Source organism: Oncorhynchus keta, chromosome 19 (genome assembly GCF_023373465.1).
Source record: "Oncorhynchus keta strain PuntledgeMale-10-30-2019 chromosome 19, Oket_V2, whole genome shotgun sequence".
NCBI classification, from domain to species: domain Eukaryota; kingdom Metazoa; phylum Chordata; class Actinopteri; order Salmoniformes; family Salmonidae; genus Oncorhynchus; species Oncorhynchus keta.
Genome location: NC_068439.1, coordinates 72,261,584 through 72,272,097, shown reverse-complemented (window position 1 = coordinate 72,272,097; position 10,514 = coordinate 72,261,584).

Here is a 10,514-nt window from a genome sequence, read left to right as displayed (position 1 = left end):
ATATAGAGTGAAGAGGAGGGATATAGAGTGAACAGCAGGGATATGGAGTGAACAGGAGGGATAAGGAGTGAACAGGAGAGATAAGGAGTGAACAGGAGGGATAAGGAGTGAACAGGAGGGATATAGAGTGAACAGGAGGGATATAGAGTAAACAGAAGGGATACAGAGTGAACAGGAGGGATATAGAGTGAACAGTAGGGATATGGAGTGACGATGAGGGATAAGGAGTGACGAGGAGGGATAAGGAGTGAACAGGAGGGATATAGAGTGAACAGGGGGGATATAGAGTGAACAGGATGGATATAGAGTGAACAGAAGGGATATAGAGTGAACAGGAGGGATATAGAGTGAACAGGAGGGATATAGAGTGAACAGGAGGGATATAGAGTGAACAGGAGGGATATAGAGTGAACAGGGGGGATATGGAGTGAAGAGGGGGATATGGAGTGAACAGGAGGGATATAGAGTGAACAGGAGGGATATATAGAGGGCACAGAATGGATATGGAGTGAAGAGGAGGGATATAGAGTGAACAGAAGGGATATGGAGTGAACAGGAGGGATAATGAGTGAGGAGGATGGATAAGGAGTGAACAGGAGGGATATAGAGTGAACATGAGGGATAAGGAGTGAACAGGAGGGATAAGGAGTGAACAGGAGGGATATGGAGTGAACAGGAGGGATAATGAGTGAGGAGGGAGGATAAGGAGTGAACAGGAGGGATATAGAGTGAACAGGAGGGATAAGGAGTGAACAGGAGGGATATAGAGTGAAGAGGAGGGATATAGAGTGAACAGCAGGGATATGGAGTGAACAGGAGGGATAAGGAGTGAAGAGGGGGGATATAGAGTGAAGAGGAGGGATATAGAGTGAACAGCAGGGATATGGAGTGAACAGGAGGGATAAGGAGTGAAGAGGATGGATAAGGAGTGAACAGGAGGGATATAGAGTGAACAGGAGGGATAAGGAGTGAACAGGAGGGATATAGAGTGAGCAGGAGGGATATAGAGTGAACAGGATGGATATAGAGTGAACAGAAGGGATATAGAGTGAACAGGAGGGATATAGAGTGAACAGGAGGGATATAGAGTGAACAGGAGGGATATAGAGTGAACAGGAGGGATATAGAGTGAACAGGGGGGATATGGAGTGAAGAGGGGGGATATGGAGTGAACAGGAGGGATATAGAGTGAACAGGAGGGATATATAGAGGGCACAGAATGGATATGGAGTGAAGAGGAGGGATATAGAGTGAACAGAAGGGATATGGAGTGAACAGGAGGGATAATGAGTGAGGAGGATGGATAAGGAGTGAACAGGAGGGATATAGAGTGAACATGAGGGATAAGGAGTGAACAGGAGGGATAAGGAGTGAACAGGAGGGATATGGAGTGAACAGGAGGGATAATGAGTGAGGAGGAAGGATAAGGAGTGAACAGGAGGGATATAGAGTGAACAGGACGGATAAGGAGTGAACAGGAGGGATATAGAGTGAAGAGGAGGGATATAGAGTGAACAGCAGGGATATGGAGTGAACAGGAGGGATAAGGAGTGAAGAGGGGGGATATAGAGTGAAGAGGAGGGATATAGAGTGAACAGCAGGGATATGGAGTGAACAGGAGGGATAAGGAGTGAAGAGGATGGATAAGGAGTGAACAGGAGGGATATAGAGTGAACAGGAGGGATAAGGAGTGAACAGGAGGGATAAGGAGTGAACAGGAGGGATATAGAGTGAACAGGAGGGATATAGAGTGAACAGGAAGGATATAGAGTGAACAGAAGGGATACAGAGTGAACAGGTGGGATATAGAGTGAACAGGAGGGATATGGAGTGACGAGGAGGAATAAGGAGTGACGAGGAGGGATAAGGTGTGACGAGGAGGGATAAGGAGTGAAGAGGGGGGATATAGAGTGAAGAGGAGGGATATAGAGTGAACAGCAGGGATATGGAGTGAACAGGAGGGATAAGGAGTGAAGAGGATGGATAAGGAGTGAACAGGAGGGATATAGAGTGAACAGGAGGGATAAGGAGTGAACAGGAGGGATAAGGAGTGAACAGGAGGGATATAGAGTGAACAGGAGGGATATAGAGTGAACAGGAGGGATATAGAGTGAACAGAAGGGATACAGAGTGAACAGGAGGGATATAGAGTGAACAGTAGGGATATGGAGTGACGAGGAGGGATAAGGAGTGAACAGGAGGGATATAGAGTGAACAGGAGGGATATAGAGTGAACAGGAGGGATATAGAGTGAACAGAAGGGATATAGAGTGAACAGGAGGGATATAGAGTGAACAGGAGGGATATGGAGTGAACAGGAGGGATATAGAGTGAACAGGAGGGATATAGAGTGAACAGGAGGGATATGGAGTGAAGAGGGGGGATATGGAGTGAACAGGAGGGATATATAGAGGGCACAGAATGGATATGGAGTGAAGAGGAGGGATATAGAGTGAACAGAAGGGATATGGATTGAACAGGAGGGATAATGAGTGAGGAGGATGGATAAGGAGTGAACTGGAGGGATATAGAGTGAACAGGAGGGATAAGGAGTGAACAGGAGGGATAAGGAGTGAACAGGAGGGATATGGAGTGAACAGGAGGGATAATGAGTGAGGAGGATGGATAAGGAGTGAACAGGAGGGATATAGAGTGAACAGGAGGGATAAGGAGTGAACAGGAGGGATAAGGAGTGAACAGGAGGGATATAGAGTGAAGAGGAGGGATATAGAGTGAACAGCAGGGATATGGAGTGAACAGGAGGGATAAGGAGTGAACAGGAGGGATAAGGAGTGAAGAGGGGGGATATAGAGTGAAGAGGAGGGATATAGAGTGAACAGCAGGGATATGGAGTGAACAGGAGGGATAAGGAGTGAAGAGGATGGATAAGGAGTGAACAGGAGGGATATAGAGTGAACAGGAGGGATAAGGAGTGAACAGGAGGGATAAGGAGTGAACAGGAGGGATATAGAGTGAACAGGAGGGATATAGAGTGAACAGGAAGGATATAGAGTGAACAGAAGGGATACAGAGTGAACAGGTGGGATATAGAGTGAACAGGAGGGATATGGAGTGACGAGGAGGAATAAGGAGTGACAAGGAGGGATAAGGTGTGACGAGGAGGGATAAGGAGTGAAGAGGAGGGATAAGGAGTGAACAGGAGGGATATAGAGTGAACAGGAGGGATAAGGAGTGAAGAGGAGGGATATAGAGTGAACAGGAGGGATAAGGAGTGAACAGGAGGGATAAGGAGTGAACAGGAGGGATATAGAGTGAACAGGAGGGATATAGAGTGAACAGGAAGGATATAGAGTGAACAGAAGGGATACAGAGTGAACAGGTGGGATATAGAGTGAACAGGAGGGATATGGAGTGACGAGGAGGAATAAGGAGTGACGAGGAGGGATAAGGTGTGACGAGGAGGGATAAGGAGTGAAGAGGAGGGATAAGGAGTGAAGAGGAGGGATAAGGAGTGAACAGGAGGGATATAGAGTGAACAGGAGGGATAAGGAGTGAAGAGGAGGGATATAGAGTGAACAGGAGGGATATAGAGTGAACATGAGGGATATGGAGTGACGAGGAGGGATAAGGAGTGAACAGGAGGGATATAGAGTGAACAGGAGGGATATAGAGTGAACAGGAGGGATATAGAGTGAACAGAAGGGATATAGAGTGAACAGGAGAGATATAGAGTGAACAGGAGGGATATAGAGTGAACAGAAGGGATATAGAGTGAACAGGAGGGATATATAGTGAACAGGAGGGATATAGAGTGAACAGGAGGGACATGGAGTGAAGAGGAGGGATAAGGAGTGAACAGGAGGGATATAGAGTGAACAAAAGAGATATAGAGTGAACAGGAGGGATATAGAGTGAACAGGAGGGGTAATTTTTTTTTTTAATTTTTTTTTTTCACCTTTATTTAACCAGGTAGGCTAGTTGAGAACAAGTTCTCATTTGCAACTGCGACCTGGCCAAGATAAAGCATAGCAGTGTGAACAGACAACAGAGTTACACATGGAGTAAACAATTAGCAAGTCAATAACACAGTAGAAAAAAATGGGCAGTCTATATACAATGTGTGCAAAAGGCATGAGGAGGTAGGCGAATAATACAATTTTGCAGATTAACACTGGAGTGATAAATGATCAGATGGGCATGTACAGGTAGAGATATTGGTGTGCAAAAGAGCAGAAAAGTAAATAAATAAAAACAGTATAAAAACAGTATGGGAATGAGGTAGGTGAAAAAGGGTGAGCTATTTACCTATAGACTATGTACAGCTGCAGCGATCGGTTAGCTGCTCGGATAGCTGATGTTTGAAGTTGGTGAGGGAGATAAAAGTCTCCAACTTCAGCGATTTTGCAATTCGTTCCAGTCACAGGCAGCAGAGTACTGGAACGAAAGGCGGCCAAATGAGGTGTTGGCTTTAGGGATGATCAGTGAGATACACCTGCTGGAGCGCGTGCTACGGATGGGTGTTGCCATCGTGACCAGTGAACTGAGATAAGGCGGAGCTTTACCTAGCATGGACTTGTAAATGACCTGGAGCCAGTGGGTCTGGCGACGAATATGTAGTGAGGGCCAGCCGACTAGAGCATACAAGTCGCAGTGGTGGGTGGTATAAGGTGCTTTAGTGACAAACGGATGGCACTGTGATAGACTGCATCCAGTTTGCTGAGTAGAGTGTTGGAAGCCATTTTGTAGATGACATCGCCGAAGTCGAGGATCGGTAGGATAGTCAGTTTTACTAGGGTAAGCTTGGCAGCGTGAGTGAAGGAGGCTTTGTTGCGGAATAGAAAGCCGACTCTGGATTTGATTTTTGATTGGAGATGTTTGATGTGAGTCTGGAAGGAGAGTTTGCAGTCTAGCCAGAGTGAGTTTGCAGTCTATGGAGTGAAGAGGAGTGATAAGGAGGTATATGGAGTGAACAGGAGGGATATAGAGTGAACAGGAGGGATATAGAGTGAACAGGAGGGATATGGAGTGAAGAGGAGGGATAAGGAGTGAACAGGAGGGATATAGAGTGAACAAAAGAGATATAGAGTGAACAGGAGGGATATAGAGTGAACAGGAGGGGTAATGATGGATATGGAGTGAAGAGGAGGGATAAGGAGTGAACAGGAGGGATAAGGAGTGAACAGGAGGGATATAGAGTGAACAGGAGGGGTAATGATGGATATGGAGTGAAGAGGAGGGATAAGGAGTGAACAGGAGGAGTGAACATGAGGGATATTGAGTGAACAGGAGGGGTAATGATGGATATGGATGAAGAGGAGGGATAATGATGGATATGGAGTGAACAGGAGGAGGGATATAGAGTGAACAGGAGGGATATGGAGTGAAGAGGAGTGAAAGGAGGATGGAGTGAAGAGGAGGGGAGTGAACAGGAGGGATATAGAGTGAACAGGAGAGGGAAATGGATGAACAGGACGGAGGGATATGGAGTGAAGAGGAGGGATAAGGAGGTGAACAGGAGGATATAGAGTGGAGTGAACAGGAGGGAACAGTGGAGGAGGATGATGGAGGAAGAGGAGGGAACAGGAGGGATATGAACAGGAGGGTGAACAGGAGGGGTAATGATGGATATGGAGTGAAGAGGAGGGATAAAAGGAGTGAACAGGAGGGATAAGAGTGAACAGGAGGGATATAGAGTGAACAGGAGAGGATGGATATGGAGTGAAGAGGAGGGTGAACAGGAGGGATATGAAGAGGAGGGGTAATGATGGAACAGGAGGATATAGAGTGAACAGGAGGGATAAGGTGTGAGAGGAGGGATAACAGTGAAGAGGAGGGATATGAACAGGAGGGATATAGAGTGAACAGGAGGGGAGTGAAGAGGAGGGATATAGAGTGAACAGGAGGGATAAGGAGTGAACAGGAGGGATAATAGTGAACAGGAGGGATAAGTGAACAGGAACAGGAAGGATATAGTGAACAGAAGGGATACAGAGTGAACAGGTGGGGATGAACAGGAGGGATAACGAGGAGTAAGGAACAGGAGGGATAAGGTGTGACGAGGAGGATAAGGAGTGAAGAGGAGGGATAAGGAGTGAACAGGAGGGATATAGAGTGAACAGGAGGGATATGAACAGGAGGGATATTGAGTGAACAGGAGGGGTAATGATGGATATGGAGTGAAGAGGAGGGATAAGGAGTGAACAGGAGGGATAAGGAGTGAACAGGAGGGATATAGAGTGAACAGGAGGGATATAGAGTGAACAGGAGGGATATAGAGTGAACAGGAGGGATATGGAGTGAAGAGGAGTGATAAGGAGGTATATGGAGTGAAGAGGAGGGATAAGGAGTGAACAGGAGGGATATAGAGTGAACAGGAGGGATATAGAGTGAACAGGAGGGATATAGAGTGAACAGGAGGGATATGGAGTGAAGAGGAGGGTGAACAGGAAGAGGAGGAGGGATAAGGAGTGAACAGGAGGGATAATGATGGATATATGAAGAGGAGGGATAAGGAGTGAACAGGAGGGATATAGAGTGAACAGGAGGGGTAATGATGGATATGGAGTGAAGAGGAGGGATAAGGAGTGAACAGGAGGGATAAGGAGTGAACAGGAGGGATATAGAGTGAACAGGAGGGGTAATGATGGATATGGAGTGAAGAGGAGGGATAAGGAGTGAACAGGAGGGATAAGGAGTGAAGAGGAGGGGTAATGATGGATATGGAGTGAACAGGAGGGATATAGAGTGAACAGGAGGGATAAGGTGTGAACAGGAGGGATAAGGAGTGAAGAGGAGGGATAATGATGGATATATAGTGAACAGGAGGGATATAGAGTGAACAGGAGGGGTAATGATGGATATGGAGTGAAGAGGAGGGATAAGGAGTGAACAGGAGGGATAAGGAGTGAAGAGGAGGGGTAATGATGGATATAGAGTGAACAGGAGGGATATAGAGTGAACAGGAGGGGTAATGATGGATATGGAGTGAACAGGAGGAATATGGAGTGAAGAGGAGGGATAAGGAGTGAACAGGAGGGATAAGGAGTGAACAGGAGGGATATGGAACAAACACATTGGAGTAGGTCAGAGGTGTAAGAGATGTAAGAGAAGGGATGAAGTATGTATGAGGGAAAGAGATTACATAAGCGACAAGCTGAGAAAATTGAAGAACGTAGCTTACTGTAGAAGACTTGCATGTGGTGGTTTTGTATTTTTCAGCAAACCTTGTGAAATCCCCCACAAATCCCCAATCTCAAACTCAGCTCAGTGATTCAGATCTCAAGCCTGAAGCCTAGACAGCGAAAATACAGCAGGTCTCGGTGTGCTGCTACTGTATGCCAGACCAAGAAAGCCTATGTACGTTTGAGTAACCATTAAGATTTCTAAAAGCGAAAAACCTAGTCATACTGTAAGGTTATGCTGTGTTGTCATTGTAGCATAGACCATGGTCATAGATACGTTGGCACATTTACTACACATAGAGGTGTGAGCGATGCAAGCCTTAAAGCAGTGTGTGACAACATGAATCACTCATAGCAACCATATGACGTTGACTGTAAATGTATGAGATTATATAGTTGTTTATTCTTGCACTCACCCTTGAAATCACTCCCTGATGTTTCAAACACTTGCTTCGTTCAGAAAACAGGGCCCTCTTTACTAAACAGTTTTATGGGCATGGTTTTGAATAATATTTTATGTAATTCGTTTGCTAGTACATAATCTGTCCACCAGAGGGGAGCAACGAACTCCTTTATTTCTCTATGGGACTGACTGTTTTGCCATGCTGTAGACCAAAGCCAGGTTCCCCGAGCTACAGTAGGCTATCACCCACACTGAGAGTCACTGTATTGTTCACAGCCAGTGCTATTTATAAAAGCCCTGATTCAGCTTCAGCAATGTTTCCATTCTGGAAGAAAAAAAAGTGTGTAGTGAGCCAGGTAATGAGGACCTGAGGAAAAGAGGGATGTCAGGGAGAGTGTTCCATTTTTTAGGTACTCGGACTACTGGGACAGAAAAATGTTACCGTCCTACAGGCCAATATACAGCAGGCTTCTATGGGGATGTAGTGATCAAATCATAATAATGTCGATGATGACGTTATGCATTATCATTATGATGATGTGATCTGTTTTCTAAAATAATAATATTTGCCATTTAGCATACACTTCTATCTAAAGCAACTGAGAGTAGTGCATGCCTTTTCGTGTGCGTGGCCCCAGCGAGAATCCAACCCACGATCCTTGGCGTTGCAAGTGCCATGCTATACCAACTGAGCCAAACAGGAGAGTTATGGCCATCTGAAGATTATGTTTCACGCACTATATAGGAATAGCTGCTTTATTGTGATTGTTTCAAATGACACCCTAAAAATATGAGTTGCGTTGGGCACATGGTTACTGAGCTAAAGATGCTCGGTCCATGTATTCAAATTACATCCAGTAGTGATTTTAGCATGTAAATCTTGGTGGGGCAAACTCAAAAACATTTTGGGGGATGCATGCCAGCAAAGCTACTACACAACACTAAACAATACATTAATTGCACTATAATGGTGACAAACTGTTAGGTCCCAACAGCAGAGCTTACTTTTCAGCACCATGGAGGGAATCCTTACCACCACTACACCTGGATATCAGCAGAGCCTTGTCTGGCAGCGAAACAGTTCATTCAGCCTCATTTTTGCCTTTAAAAAAAACATAGCTGATATGGCTGACCTGCTTAACAAATGTGGTTTCTACTGACAATTGAGATGTACAAACTATGGCATAAGGGAACAATGAGCGGATAAGAGGCAATCCATAATTTAGATAAAGACAATGAGCGAGCTAGGACGGACGTAGTCAATATAATTATTTGTTCAGCACTTTTGAAATGTACAGCGTCAGAAATCAGAACATGGGCTGTTCTAGAGTATTCTCTACAGTATTCTCTACAGTATTCTCCCTGTACACCAAGTCAAAACCGTAGGATAAATAAAGTGGGCATATAAGCAGACAATGAAAGCTCTTAAAATATTAGATGATTACATTTATCTAAAACAGGCTATAGGCTATATGTGCACCACCAAGTCAGAACAGCAGGTTAAATTATCAGGGCAAAAGGGACCACATTATCAGGGTGAGGCACATGGGCTACTAACAGCTTACTACACAACATACACTTAGTTTTACTTTCTTAGCTACAGTATGCATATCTCCCTGGCACATTACATCATTTATGCAGCAGCATACAATACATTTTTGGACTCACCTTGTTGTGCGCTGCTCACTTGAACAGGAAGGTGGTGCAGCGGTCCTCGTGGGAAAATGTTGTCATCGAACTTTGTTACCAAAGTCTGGCATTCTCCAGATTTATGGTTCTTTCAATACAAATGGGAACTCTGAAAAAAACAAGGTTGAATCAGGTCTGCCATCTTCAGGTCGGAGTCTGCGATCTTCAGGTCGGAGCTCTAGAAAGAGGCCAGAATTTCCAACTTGGAATTCCGAGTTGGATAACCATTTAAAACGTATTTTCCCAATCGGACCTAGTGTTTTTCTGAGTTCCCAGTTGTCTTAAACTCACTGAAGTGAGAGATTTCCCAGTTCCGAGTTTTCAGTTGTTTTGAACGCGGCAGAAGTCATGCTGGATTGATAGCATGGTGAATGTTTTCAACCTTTTCTGGTCCATGGCATGTGAGTGTTTATCCTTTTAAGCTTGGAAAATAGACCCTTAAACACAGATTTGGACCACACACCCACTCCACTGAATAGCAGGCTAGTGATTGCTTTGCAATGCTTGCAGTTAGCCACTGATTCCTTCCAAACCACCCATTGTTAATTTTGTGATGTCCAACTTGTTGTGTAATGTTTATGTCCAATGTCAGTTGAGCACTGTTATCTATAATTTCTCTTCATATGACAAGCGTGAAAATAATTTGCCAATTGATTGTCAATGCGATTCACGATTATGACTGCTTGTCTAGCTTGCTAGCTAAGATTTTATAAGTCTGATGTTGATATGATCAGTCCAATCAAAGCTACGGTAGCTATAACGTGATTTGATGTTATTTATCTGTGGCCAATGACCTTGAGGCTTCTTGGATGGACACTTCTACTGTAACTCTATGGCAGCACTCAAGGACCTTGAATTTTTAGCTCTACCCATAAATCTTACAGTAACGTAGTATCCCCATGAGTGACAGAATGCTCGTTATGGCGCACACCTGTCACCATCGTTACTCGCACCTGAGCATCATTAGACTCACCTGGAATCCATCACCTCCTTGATTACCTGCCCTATATATGTCACTCCCTTTGGTTCCTTCCCCAGGCACCATTGTTTCTGTTTCATGGCTGTGCTTTGTTCGTGTTTCTTGTTTTGTATTATGTTTTCATTTATTTATTAAATGACTCACTCCCTGAACTTGCTTCCCGACTCCCAGCACACACATTATAAGAACATTACAAACCCCTGGCTGCCCCACCATCACAGAAAGCACTGAGCTAGGCTGAAACACCTGCATTTTGGAGCTGCGTTACTCAAGAAAGACTGTTTGTATGCGGCTTTATTAA